This window comes from Hemiscyllium ocellatum, chromosome 11 (genome assembly GCF_020745735.1).
Source record: "Hemiscyllium ocellatum isolate sHemOce1 chromosome 11, sHemOce1.pat.X.cur, whole genome shotgun sequence".
Taxonomy (NCBI): domain Eukaryota; kingdom Metazoa; phylum Chordata; class Chondrichthyes; order Orectolobiformes; family Hemiscylliidae; genus Hemiscyllium; species Hemiscyllium ocellatum.
In genome coordinates this window covers 29,165,519-29,180,433 of record NC_083411.1, presented here as the reverse complement: position 1 = coordinate 29,180,433, position 14,915 = coordinate 29,165,519, and positions in this window count along the sequence as shown.

The window sequence follows — 14,915 nt, the reverse complement described above, 5'->3', positions numbered from 1 at the left end:
CACCACTAATCCAGAATCTATTCCAATTTAACCCAGTGATAATGCCTTACAACATGATGGAGGGTATTCTCAAAGTGAATTTGTGACTTAATCTCTATAACTGTCTGATATGCTTACCAGTACTGTACATAGGCAGATGCATTCACTGTAGGCAGATTAATGAGGACAAGGTTAAGTTCTTTTTATCTCTTGTTGTTCGGTCACCACCATTCACTGTCTAGCATCTATGTCCTTTATGACATGATCCACCTAGTCAATGGTAGCACTGCTGAATCACTCTAGGTGATGTATAATGTATCCCATCCAGAGTATATTTTTCACCTCTGGCATCCACAGTACTTTCTTCAAGTGGAGTTCTCATGTGAACAATAATGATATACAATATAATTCTATAAAGGCCTAAGGTACTATTTTTCACTTTATAAAAGTGAGGATATTGGCATCTGGGTGATAGGACAAAATGGCTGAAGGAGCTGCACAAAATGGCTTCTGCATTGCTAAATTAGATTGCACTGAACCAGACAGAAACAAGAAACCACGGACTGATGTAATTCCAACAAAATACAGAAGTAACAGTTAATTCTAAATTGCAGCTAGAGACAAAATGGTTCCCTGTGCCAATGTGACTACTTGCAGCTAGTCTCTAAAGCTGCATAAAAGCTAACCATTAGAATGCAGACATAGACCAATAAAACCGTTATGATCTAAGTTATTTACTAGTTAAAATCATTGGATCAAGCAACTATCGATGAAGTGATAGCATGTATTGATTGGTTGTTATTATGTGATCATGCTCCATGCCTGACCATGAACAATGTGTATAAACCCTATGCAAACTCTGTAAAGTCGTCATATTCTTTTGATGGTTTAGAAATATTCATACTTCTGGGCTAATCAAAGTCTACCGACCCGGGACGTATCATAGAATAAATATCATAAAGATTGCTTGTGTGATTGACAAAGAGTTGTTTACAGGTGTTGACCCATCGCAGAACCAAGAACCCCCCCAAATCTTCAAAAGCACATCACCCCCAAATCAGTGCAGATATCCAAATGATACTGTCAGTGTTCCATAAGGCATTTGTATTTTGCTAAATATTGATAGATTTCTCTTCATGAGAAATTTGCTGATACAGCAATGGAATTAGCAGTCACAGTCAAATCTATGTAATTTATTGGTTCTGTTAGTGGAATTACATCAAGTCAAAATTTTTGTGTAGAAATTATAACAAATGTAATCAACTTGGGTAAAAATCAAGCAAAATTATGATCATGTGTTTCATCACAAACCATTTCTAGTCTGCTGTTACACACAACCCATTGTTAGTCACTAACAGTCCCCATTAATAGTTATTCACCCTTCTAGCTGGACGGTTATCCACTCCTTTGTCTGTCCAACTGTTGTTCTCCTCTTTGGGCTCTATCTCTATCTATTGGTTACACATTAGCTCCTTACCACTTCCGTATGTGAACCAACATTTTCTGAGCTACCACCAATTCTGAGGAAGGCTCACTCAACCCAAAATGTTAACTCTGATTTCTCTCCACAGATGCTGTCAGACCTGCTGAGTTTTTCAGCAATTTCAGCTCTTGTTTCATTTTTATATTTTATGGAATAGATCTTTTTCAATATTGAATGAGAAATAAGTAAATGCTAGGGCAGATCGTTCTACATAGGTACAGTTTTTTGTTTTCTTTACCCAAGAAACTGCAGCTATATTCTAAGGATTTCATAGGTTTGTTGTTGTAGTTTCCAAGTTATATCGAATCTGATATGACCAATATGGTCAACTGATCAATGCACCGGCAAAATGAATGAGGGGAGCCCAGCAATCAAACTGTTGATCCCAGAAATAACCTGAGAGCATTGGATAACCTCTGTCCAACTTCCAAAATTGTTGGGGATTTGATAATTCATTCAAAGTCAGGTGGCCAAGTCAGCATCAAGGCACGCATCTCAGTTCAACTCAGACAAGATGATCAGTTTGCCTTAAGTTGCTCAAGTGCAGTTTTGTAAATTTATGTTGCTTCTTTACACACCTCTGCTTCCTCCTGGCCCACATATCAATTTTGTTCTGACAAATGTTTCTGTTGATTTTCTCTCCTGTTCTTTTTGTCATGAGAAAAGAAAGCCTTCCAATTATCTCCTGTCATCATGACCATAGGATGTCCCAAACAGTCATACAGCCAATTGAGTTCTTTTGAAGTGTACTTGGCATTGCACTGTTGGAAACTAAGGAATTGTGTCTGATTGGTTTCCCAGACGGCAATGGTTTCCTGATAACTGATCCAAGTGACTATTACTCATGGTTATTCTTGCATCAACATCTGATATCCATATATGTACACTTCCAACAAAGCTCAACATATAAAAATCATGTGCAACACTGGTTGATATTCTTGTTCACTTCCGTAATCTGGGATCAGTCATTGCCATCACTGTTGTTCAGTTGGAATCAAACTGAGGATAAAATCTGGAACCATCCTGATCTCAATCTCCCAATTGTTTTTGGTATAGATTCACCATCCCTTTCAGTAAAGCTATTCTTATCAGGGAAGTGTTGGAAGTTCCATTTAGTTATCCTTTTAAAGATAATTGGAACTGGTTGAAAGGCTGTTTTAAGAAATGGAACTGTACTTATTTGGTAAAAACAATGACTGCAGATGCTGGAAACCAGACTCTGGATTTGTGGTGCTGGAAGAGTACAGCAGTTCAGGCAGCATCCGAGGAGCAGCGAAATTGACGTTTTGGGCAAAAGCTCTTTATCAGGAATAAAGGCAGCGAGCCTGAAGTGTGGAGAGATAAGCTAGAGGAGGGTGGGGGTGGGGAGAAAGTAGCATAGAGTATAATGGGTGAGTGGGGGAGGGGATGAAGGTGATAGATCAGGGAGGAGGGTGGCGTGGATAGGTGGAAAAGAAGATAGGCAGGTAGGACAAGTCCGGACAAGTCATGGGGACAGTGCTGAGCTGGAAGTTTGGAACTAGGGTGTGGTGTGGGAAACTTCCGCCTCGTAACACTTCAACCCTAGGGCATCAATGTGGACTATACTTATTAGGGCCAATGTCAGACATCATAAGTTCAAGTTAAATAAGCAAATGTCATTCATGACAATGAGACTTAGTTGAACTCTCATTTACACAGAATGCACCAATTGCTTCATTGAAAATGCCTTTGGAAGAACAATTCCTATCGGACAAGTTCTGAAAGTGAAAACATTAGTGAAAATAGGCAGCATTATGGTAAAGATGATGTGCCAGCAGATTGTGTTTGTACTAGGATGAATATTTTTTTCACTTAATGGTATGTTTGCTGTCAGTAAACAGGAAATTCAAAGATCTTAAATCTGAAACTTACCCTTCCAAGCCTTAAATCACAGCTGGAAGATCTTAAGAAATAAACTTTGATAAAAATAGCTTGTAGTTTTAATTACATAAGGTTATCAACGTCAGCATAATATCCTCATTTCTAAGTATTTGTTATTGCTTTGAGTAACAGCATAATGTAGTGTCAAAATATATAATTGTGAATAAAATTTCATGATGGAAATTTTGGGGAGCTCTAACTATCGTTTACCTTCATAAGAAATGTGTCCTTTTCATTGTTTATGTCATTCTGGTGTGATTGTTATTCAACACCATTACCTTAATAGAATTGATGCCATCAACATCCTTGTGGTTACTGTTTACCAGAAAAATAAATACAATGTCAGCAAGAGCAGATCAGAGGCTGTAAGTAACTCATCTCCTTACTCCCCAACACCTGTCCACAAGCTACAATACCCAAGGCTGGAATGTGATGGAATATTCTGCTTGGATAAGGGCACCTGGAACAATATTCAAGAGGCTCATGACAAAGAAGATTGTCTGATTGTTTGTTCATCTACTATCTCAAACATTCACTCCCTCCACACCGATGCACGTGATGTATAACATTGGCAAGACGTAATGTAGCATTTCATCAAAGCACCACTGTTGGTACCTTCCAAATCCAAAAGCTGTACCATCTAGAAGAATCACCAGATGCAGCCAGCTTGTGCCTCCCTCCCACCTGTGCTTCCTACTCATTCACTGAGGACACCTCACTGCCTCTCATGGCTGAACATCACTGTTAACTGCTCTTACAACCACTTTCAACATACTCAAACCTCTTGCATTACTTGCTAATTTACACTCAAAGTTTATTTTCTCCTTAATGTTTGGTCATCTTTTGTCAGTTTTAAAAGCTTCCCAATCCTTTGGTTTAAAAGACAATCGTTTGACACATTTCATAATTTTTCTTTCAGCTCAATACGATTCTTAACTTTTTTGGTTATCCATTGTTGATTTATCCACCAACTAGAGTCCTTTTTCCTCACTGGAATATATCTTTGTTGTGTATCATTAACTATTTTCTCCAACATCTGCAATTGCCTAAAGTGTCCTTGCACTTGGGGGAAGCCAGCAAAGGTGGAGAAAAGAATGACCTTTCAATTAAATTCAGTTTGTTGGCAAATGGACGGATTACGCAATGAGTGGATGCACAGTTATTACAATATCCCCAACAGCGTCTAACATGAAAAGCATTATACTCTGCTTCTGAAGAGAAAAGCAATAACTTTCCCTGGCCGTTTTGCACGAGGTGACAGATATTTCACTGTGCAGTTGAATTTGGTGCAAACATGACAAATTTTTAACTTTGTGTCCCTGCGAGTGAGTTGCAAGGACCATCTCAGAGGAAAAAAGAACCTCCTGTATCATGTTCCCTTTTGAGTTGCTGTCCTGGCATCTCTATGGACTTTCAACTTTGCCCCACCACACATACTTATATGTAATGGTAAATGTCCCCTATTTACTCTCTGAGCCTGTGCCTATGTGATTTGCTCTACTCATGCATTCTCTTCATGATGAGGCCAGAATTACTGTGACTTCTGAGGATCCCCCTCCTGCAGCTTCCTCTCCTTCAATCATGAATTGCTCCATCATTGTCATCATTCACCCTGTGACCCACTCCAATGAAACACCAGCCCAGACTTGAGCTTCCCATGGTTTGCAAGACTCCATGGACTGTTCCCTGACCAATAATGCCCAAACTCCCAGGACTAACCATGGTCCACTCCTAAAAACTTAAGCTGATACCTCTAACTGCCAACTGCCCAGCCTAAACTCAAGTGTCTCCTCAGTACCCTGACTGAAATACCTGGACTAAATGCACTTGACTGACAGGAGCATCTGTGGTTCAACAGTGATGTAAAATGTGTGATTTATCTATATTAATCTCATTTATTTTAAAATTTGGATTTTAAACTGGTGTTTGGTGGCTTTTGGTTCATGTGTATGAAAGAATTTAGAGATTAACACAATCAGGTCTCTCAATATTTCAATTTAGTGCCAAACTCCTTTACCCAATGATCATGCACAATGTTTCTATTTAAGCAATTATCCATTGCCTTCAGGAATGCATCCATTAAACCTACACCCATCACACTTCCAGGCAGTGCATTCCAAAACTGAACTACTGTGTGAAAAGTATTTTTCTTCAATCCCATTTACTTCTTTTGCAAGTATATTCTTTAAATATATGTTCTCTGGTTCTCAATCCATTTATGATTGGGATCAGTTTCTCCCTATTGATATGGACCAAACCAAATACCCTCAAAATATATTAAGAAGACTAGACTCCAACATTTTCTTATTTTTAAAGTCAAGTGTAAGGCATTGTGTTCCAGATGCAATTCGATTGTTCAAGCTACCACGTTTGAAGCATACACATTTTATTCTTATGCTATAGTTAAAATGCAGACAAAATAATAATTTTTTAAAAAGCTTAATTGTAATTCTATCAAAATACTTAACAAGACAATATATGTATTAACCACCACTGATTAACAGTTCCAAGGTAGTAGCATCCCTTAAGCACATACTTGGCAGAGGCAAATTCAGTGAAAGAGATTGTCTCACATATAACGTTTCTCCAGTCCAAGAGGAAAGAGTATCAAGAGAAAACTCTGTGTGAGAGAGAGAGATAGAACTCAAGCACTCTGATGTGGCAGGGAAAGATGCATAGCAGATTCCAAACCCAAAAGCTACACTAAAATCTCGGCTCTGTGGGAGCTGGACCCCACCCAATCATGCTGCTTATATTGTTCCAACCTAAAATAAAACTTCAAGGTTTCTCATACTGTTTATTTCAATGGCATGGAACAGACCACTTTGTACTTCCATCTCAATCTTTATTCATACAAAAAGGATAAAATGCACCTCTTAAAGCCATAATATTGATACACCATCTACTCTTTCAAGGCACTTGAGGACTTTGAATACTTCTATCATATAATCTTTCAGCCTTTTCGCCAAGGAAAACAGTCCGAATCTTTCCTAAAAAGGTCCTAATAATTGAAGCTTCTCATTCTTGAACCATTTATCATACACTTGTTCTGCTCTCTTTCCAGTGCATTCAAGCCTCTTCTGTAGTGTGACCCCCAGAATTGTACGCAATACTCCAGCTGAAGTCTAACCAATGTTCTATATATGTTCACCATAACTTGTCTACTCTTGTATTCTCTGCTGTTATGTATGAAGTTTAGAATGATCTACGCTCCATTAACAGCTCTCTCTACCTGTGCAGCCACTTTAAGTGACTTGTGTACACTTAGATCTCTCTGGTCTTGGCCACCCTTTTAAAATAATACTTTGTTTCATGCTGTCTCCATGTTCTTTGTACCAAAGCATGTCACCTCACACATGTCTCCGCCACATGTCTCTGCTTTGAAATTCATCTGCCATTTATCCACTTGCTTCACCATCTTGTCAGTGGGCTGGATGTGACATTTGTTGGTCTGGAAGGTTTGTGGCCACAGGCCTAGTGAAATCGCTTGCTCTACCTTACCAACTCACCTCAACTCACCTATGGTGTTCCTCCAATTTCCACCCCATCTTACCTTACATCATTCCTGGAACAATTCACCAAATATCTCAGAATTCATCAGTAACCCTTGTACCTGGGCTATCCTTAAAAACTCATTGTGCACCTGAAAAAGCAAGAGCTCTCCTGCATGGATCCTGACATTTGCCCCGGACATAAGACCATAAACTTTATGAACAGAATTAGGCCATTCAGTCCATTGAGTTTACTACATCATTCAGTGAGATCATCAGGGATCTGATAATCCTCAACTTCACTTTCCTTATAATCTTTGATTGCATTACAGATTAAAAACCTGCCTGTCACAGCCTTAAATATGCGTAATGACCCAGCCTCAATCCTGCAGCAAAGAATTCCACAGATTCATAATCCTCTGAGAGAAGGAATTCCTCCTCACCTCTGTTTAACTATGTGGTTACTTATTCTGAAATTCCCAGTTTCTCCCATAAGGAGTAGAACATCTACTCTGTCAAGTCGCCTAAGAATCTTATATGCTTCAATAAGGCCACTTCTCATTCTTCTATTTTCCAACATGTACAAGCCCAGTCAACCTCTCCTCACAGGACATCCCTCCATTCTTGGTATCAGCCTAGTCAGCATTCTCTGAACTACCTCCAATGCCAGTGTATACTTCCTCAGATAAGTGGCCTAAAACTGTTCCCAGAATGCTAACTGTAGGTCTTGTGCCTTGTATAGATTTAGCAAAACCTCCCTACTCTTTTGCTCTACTCCATTTGAAATAAAGGCCAACATTCCATTTGCCTCCCCTATTATGCACTGGCAGGGTAGAACTGGGGAAATTGGCACCTGCTTTGTGAGTAGGACATTAGGGCTGATTGGGGTAGTGCCAATGTGGACTAGTATTGGAAACCATGACAGCAGACCATGTCAGCCTGGTCCAGGATTACTGCCTAGATCAAAGTAGTCTCAATTAGCTGGAGGAATGCCTAGTACTGTAAGAAGGAAGGTCAATGTCTTTCTCCATTCTGGCATGATAAGTACCATCAACATCTCTCTGATATTTCACACTCATTCTCTCTTTGCTACCGTACTCAATTCCTACCAAAGCTTATGCTCTACCACTCTCAATATTGGCTGCAACATGATGAAGGGCTCTGGCCCGAAACATCAAATTTCCTGTTCCTAGGATGCTGCCTGACCTGCTGTGCTTTAACCAGCAACACATTTTCAGCTGCAACATCTTCTCCAAACCCTGACTGCTTGGAGTGGTCAGTCAGGATCCTATCTTCGTAAGGGGAGAAGAATTGAATGTCAGACAGCACACTACCTATTTTGACTCTTTCTTCCCCATTGTGAGTTGTTTTCTTCTTGGAGTGAGAGTCTGGTAATATTAAATAAGATGATTGTGGGTGGCACAGCTATTGGTGCATATTCAGAGACATCCTGAGAAAGTGTGTAGGTAACATAGCAGGCATGCAGAGTTAGTGGTGTTGTCAGTTGAAGTGAGCAAAGGTAATTGGAGAAGATGTTGCAGCTAATAATGAGAGTGGTAAAACCTTGGTGGGAGGTAGGAAGGTATACTATCCGTGGTACTAATGCTATAAGAAAGGAGAGGGCATTGACCTTCCTTCTACATTGGTGGTTATTCTTCCTGATGCCTAAGACTGCTTTAACTCAGGTGGCGATCCTGGGCCAGGCTGGCATGGTCTACTTGGCCTCCACTGCCGATCATGGGGAAGAGGAAGTCCCATCTCTGTGCCACTCTGTCCAACAGGATGTCCAGGCTCCTGCCCAGAAAGTGGTGTGCCAATTTTCACCTGTCTGCCAAATCCACGGCAATTGTCGGAAACTATACAGGGCAGCTCTGGACTGACCATGCATGTCCAGGAGCACAACCAGATTTTAATGATAGTGCTGATGCTAACGATGCTGGTCAATTCTGGGATATCTGGTGATTGGCAAGTTTCTCTGGGAACACTGCGTTGTCAGAAGAGGTGGAAATGGGGTGTCATAGGGAACAGAATAGCATTAATGCATCGAGTTTGGTAAGATTCATCGAGAAAATTCACTTGGCTCAGTGGCAGGACAACTTGACACAAAAGATCATGAGATTCAACCCTGAATAAAAATGTGAGAAGAATAGTAAAAGTTTTAAAATGTGAAATAAAATAATCCTTCTGTGCTTTTATTAATCTAAAAATAAGGAATCTTTTAGTATCAGAGTGGATATTGTGAACTTTCTAAACTCACCAGACACAGACACAGACACAGACAATCCAAAATCCGTGTGGCTGCTGCCAGTGTAATGGATTAAATTGCAAATGGCTGTATTCTGTGTTGTGCTTAATGTGCTTTTTATCAGTTTATTGAGCTGCAGCAATTAAACTATTGCATTTACATCAAATTACAATGTCAGCTTTTCAATGGAGACAAGCACATAAAATAACTTGGCTACTGTCTTAAATAAAATAATGCAGGGAAGAATCTTAAATGAATTTGTTCAGCTTGTATATGCCAACATCATGTGCAGTTATTTGAGGTTTACAGTTTTGGATTATTTATCTCTGGAAATTAGCAGGACTAGAGGCTCAATAGAAAATTTTGGCTAACATGTATCTGTGAATTCTTTGTTGGCAATGCTCTGATTCAAGAGATTCAATTAGTTTTTTTCTTTTCAAATTTACTGGACGTTTTCAGATCTGCATGCTTTGCCAATAAAATATACTTGAGCACAGGGGAGGAGCAATGATGTTAGACCATAAGAGCAAAAGATATAGGACCAAAAATTAGGCCATTCAGCCCATCAAGACTGCTCTTCCATTCAATTGTGTCTGATAAGTTTCTCAATGCCATTCTCCTGTTTCTTCCCCGGAACCCTTAATCCTTTTATACTCAAGAACTTAGTCTTAGTCTCCATCTCAGTCTTAAATACATTCAATGACCTGGCCTCCAAAGCCTTCTATGGCAATCAATTCCATAGATTCACCACTTTCTGGCTGAAGAAGTTTCTCCCTATCCCCGTTCTAAAAGGTCTTCCCTGTACTATAGGCTGTGCCCTCGGGTTCTAGTCTCTCCTGCCAATGGAAACATTTCCCACCATCTATTGTGTCCAGGCCATTCAGTATTCTGTAAGTTTCAATTAGATCCCCTCCATTCTTCTAAACTCCACCGAGTGTCCACCAAGAGTCCTCAAACGTTCCTCATATGTTTCAGCTTTGGCAACTATTCAGGGCTCCAGAAGGCTCATGAATTGATGGAGTTAAACACCTCTATTCTTCAAATTTATTTGAGATCAGTTTGTTACAATGGCTGCAGCACAAACAATCACCCCACATTATGGGACCATTACTGGGCACTAATATTGTTCTCCCATTTCTGCAATGATAAGATGCTGAAAATAAAGACTGCCACATGAAATGAATCACCACGTGTGGAACATTAGAGCAGTTGCATATCAGCTTAGCTGCACAGCTTAGAGGAACACTGGCTAGGACATGGCTGTCTCGATATCCCTGAAGGAATGGTCTCAGTCTTCTTCTACTGCGAGGGCCAAGGGGGTGAGGATGTGGATGTCAGGCAAACCCACCCATGCTGGCTAGCTCAGTCCTGTTATGTGCTATCTTCTATAAAGAGCAAAAGAGGGTACATGAGATTATAGTGAATGGCATGGCTGTTTGTGCTGGTGCATATGGGTGAAAGGTGGTTGATTTATAGAAGAACTGAGACAGCAAAGAGGGGGTGCAGCATTAGTGGTATCAGACTTTGTGTTGGGGCAAACAGGGGAATGTGTTTCATTCAATAGTGGGAGATGAGTGCAGTAACAGATTGAGTGAGTGTGAATTGGCAGACAGAAAAATATGGCACTTACCCTTCTCCAGAGTGAAGATTATTGACTTTTGGGTTGCATTTCTGGCCATTCATCTGCACCCTTGAGGTAGCACTGACCTAAGTGATGATCTCAGACCAGGCTGGCAGAATCTAGTGGTGCTAGTCCTTTGAGAAGGAGGCACCTTTCCTATGGACCATTCCATTCACTGGGACCTCCGGGTCCCTGCTGTAGAATCATGATGCCATCTTTCCTTTTCTCCACCATGTTTAGATTCTGTCTTTAAGTGAGCTTCAGAATGCTAGTATCCATTCAAATGCCCAAAAGGCTTTTAAGGAAGGAACAGGTTTCTAGTATACTGGTAGTTTGGTGCATATTTGCTGAGTGACAAGTTGTTCTGGGAACAGTGCATGGGAAGATGGGGTTGAAATTAAACATGAGAGAGGTCAGAGGGGCAGAGTAAGTAACTAATGAGGTGAGTTTGATAAGAATAGCAAGAAAACTTGACTAGCCTCAAGACAAAAAGCTTGAAGCAATTTGGACTTTGCCACAAAAAAGAAAGATTCAGCACAACATATTATTACAGTTAACATGTTAAATTACTGTTAACAAGAACAGTGTTAGGATTTTTTTGATGATTAATGTATATGCCCCTTCAAGGTTCATTTTCATTTCATTCTTCTTTAGTGGGGAGTTTGGATTTTTAACTTTGAACTAGTGGTATATGTGTTTCCTACATGCCTGAAGGGGTTTAATGATTAACTTACAATTAATTCTGTAGCTAGGGTGATTTATGTTAGAGTCAGAGTCATAGAGATGTACAACATGGAAACAAAACCTACGGTCCAACCCGCCCATGCCAACCAGATATCCCAACCCAATCTAGTCCCACCGGCCAGCACCCAGCCCATATCACTCCAAACCCCTCCTATTCATATACCCATCCTAATGCTTCTTAAGTGTTGCAATTGTACTAGCCTCCACCACTTCCTCTGGCAGCTCATTCCATACACGTACCAACCTCTGCGTGAAAAAGTTGCCCCTTAGATCTGCCCACCACTAAGGTCAGGCTCATTGGTCTATAGTTCCCTGGCTTGTCTTTACTGCCCTTCTTAAACAGTAGCACCACATTTGCCAACCTCCAGTCTTCTGGCACCTCACCTGTGACTATTGATGATACAAAAGAGGCTCACCAATCACTTCTCTAGCTTCTCACAGAGTTCCCGGGTACACCTGATCAGGTCCTGGGGATTCATTTACCTTTACCCGTTTCAAGACATCCAGCACTTCCTCCTCTGTAATCTGGACAATTTGCAATATGTCACCATCTATTTCCCTACAGTCTATATCTTCCATATCCTTTTCCACAGTAATTACTGATGCAAAACACTTATTTAGTATCACCCCCATTTTCTGTGGCTCCACACAAAGGCTGCCTTGCAAAACTTTGAGGGGCCCTATTCCCTCCCTAGTTACCATTTTGTCCTTAATATATTTGTAAAAACCCTTTGGATTCTCCTTAATTCTATTTGCCAAAGCTATCTCATGTCCCCTTTTTGCCCTCCTGATTTCCCTCTTAAGTATACTCCTACTTCCCTTATACTCTTCGAAGGATTCACTCGATCTATCCTGTCAATACCTGATATATGCTTCCCTCTTTTTCTTAACCAAGCCCTCAATTCCTTTAGTCATCCAGCATTCCCTATACCTACCAGCCTTTCTTTTCACCCTGACAGGAATATACTTTCTCTGGATTCTTGTTATCTCATTTCTGAAGGCTTCCCATTTTCCAGCCGTCCCTTTACCTGCGAACATCTGCCTCCAATCAGCTTTCGAAAGTTCTTGCCTAATACCGTCAAAATTGGCCTTTCTCCAATTTAGAACTTCAACTTTTAGATCTGATCTATCGTTTTCCATTACTATTTTAAAACGAATAGAATTATGGTCACTGACCCCAAAGTGCTCCCCCATTGACACCTCAGTCACCTGCCCTGCCTTATTTCCCAAGAGTAGTTCAAGTTTTGCACCTTTTCTAGTAGGTACATCCACATACTGAATCAGAAAATTGTCTTGTACGCACTTAAGAAATTCCTCTACATCTAAACCTTTAACACTATGGCAGTCCCAGTCTATGTTTGGAAAGTTGCAATTCCCGACCATAACTACCCTATTATTCTTACAGATAGCTGAGATCTCCTTACAAGTTTATTTCTCAATTTCCCTCTGCTATTAGTTGAAACCATTTGAGAGAGATTACCTCTAAGACCATGTCTGTTTGTTTCCTTTGGGAGAGTTTTCTTGACCAAATAAATAACTGGTTTCAGTTAGCAGCTTGGAAAAATGTTTTTGTTTCAGTTTGATAGTTCTGCAGGAGTTTTTGCTGAACTTGGATGTGTAAAGCAGTTGCTCCCAAGAAAGGAAGAAGAAAGTTCAGTATTGTTTAAAAAATAAATTACCTCAGCATAGAGACTTTAATAATAGTCCTAGACTGGAAAAGTTTGGTTAAAAACCTGAGAAGAGTTTTAAAGCTGAGAAATATAAAATTTGATTTCTTTGAAAGATCCAGGAAGGGGCTGTCAGATGAGCTGTTGAAGCCATAATTAAATTAAAATTAAATTCAATTAAAACCCTCACAACACCAGGTTATATTCCCATAGGTTTAATTGGAAGCACACTAGCTTTCAGAGTGACGCTCCTTCATCAGGTGACAATCACCTGATGAAGGAGCATCGCTCCGAAAGCTAGTGTGCTTCCAATTAAACCTGTTGGACTATAACCTGGTGTTGTGAGATTTTTAACTTTGTACACCCTAGTCCAACACCGGCATCTCCAAATCATAATTAAATTAAGTAAATTAAGTCTTCTAGGGTGATACAGAGGTTACTCTCTCTGATTTAATTACTCCAAAGGGATGGCTTTTGGGACTAATGAGCTTCTATTTTTACCATATTCTCAGAATTTTTAAATAATTGCTCTTGTAAATTGTTTCATTTATTCTATTTTACCTTCATTTCTTTTGCATCATGAACTTTTATGGTTAAGTTTGAATCTGCAGCATTTCATGCTTGTGTTTCAGTGAAAACTAAAAGGCTGAGGGGGGACCTTATAGAGGTTTTTGAAATCATGAGATGCCTAGAGAGGGTAAATAGACAAGGTCTTTTCCCTGGGGTGGAGGAGTCCAGAACTAGAGAGCATGGATTTAGGGTGAGAGGGGAAAAATTTAAAAGGGACCTAAGGGACAACTTTTTCACACAGAGGGTGGTGTGTGTATGGAATGAGCTGCCAGAGGACGTGGTGGAGGCTGGTTCAATTATAACATTTAAAAGGCATATTTAAAAGGGTTTATGAATGGAAGAGTTTAGAGGGACATGGGCCAAATGCTGGCAAACGGGAGGATTAGGTTAAGATATCTGGTTGGCATGAATAAGTTGGACTGAAAGATCTGTTTCTGTGCTGTACTTCTCTATGACTCTATAACAAAATAAACAAAGTATGATCTATCAAGCTAGATTTCCATCAGAATCTGATTTGCCACATTAGCTGAGATCATAGCAGTAATTGAAGAGTCAGAGATCTCCCTTTTAAGATAGATATCAGAACTTTTTTTTTCACATAGGTTTGTTGGAATGTGCAATTATCTTTCCCACAAGATAATGGAGGCTGGGTGTTTAAATCTACTCAATACTGAGTTGGAAAGACTTCTGGTAGACAAAGAATTGCCTGATTATTGTGTGCAGACAGAAAAGTGGATTTGAGACCAAAACTACTATGATCTTACTGAATTGTGGACTAGGCCTTCTCCTCCTCCCACATTCATAAAATTCTTGAACATGCACAATTTGTGAAAGGAAAAGGCTTTGAAAACTATCTCAAAACATTCTGCTCTTTGTTGCTTCTTTCTAACTACATTACATGAAGCTAATGTTCTGCAGTTTGCTATTATTTCTTAAATTGTCAGAATGTGAGTCATTCTGCAGCTCCAATAAATTCACTTGTTTCCATAACATTCAACACATCTTGTCAAAAGGCTGCTAAAATTGGTGTACAAAAGTCATGCATCTGTAGATCAGCATTAAATTTAACTGCATTTATCAAAATACCTTAACTCAGATATGGCTATCATAACCTTTTGTATCAGACCTGATCCCTCACCTTTTGAAAATAATCTATTTGACACACGCACTGCACTGATTATATGGATCAGTTTTGAACTTTGAATGTCACCAG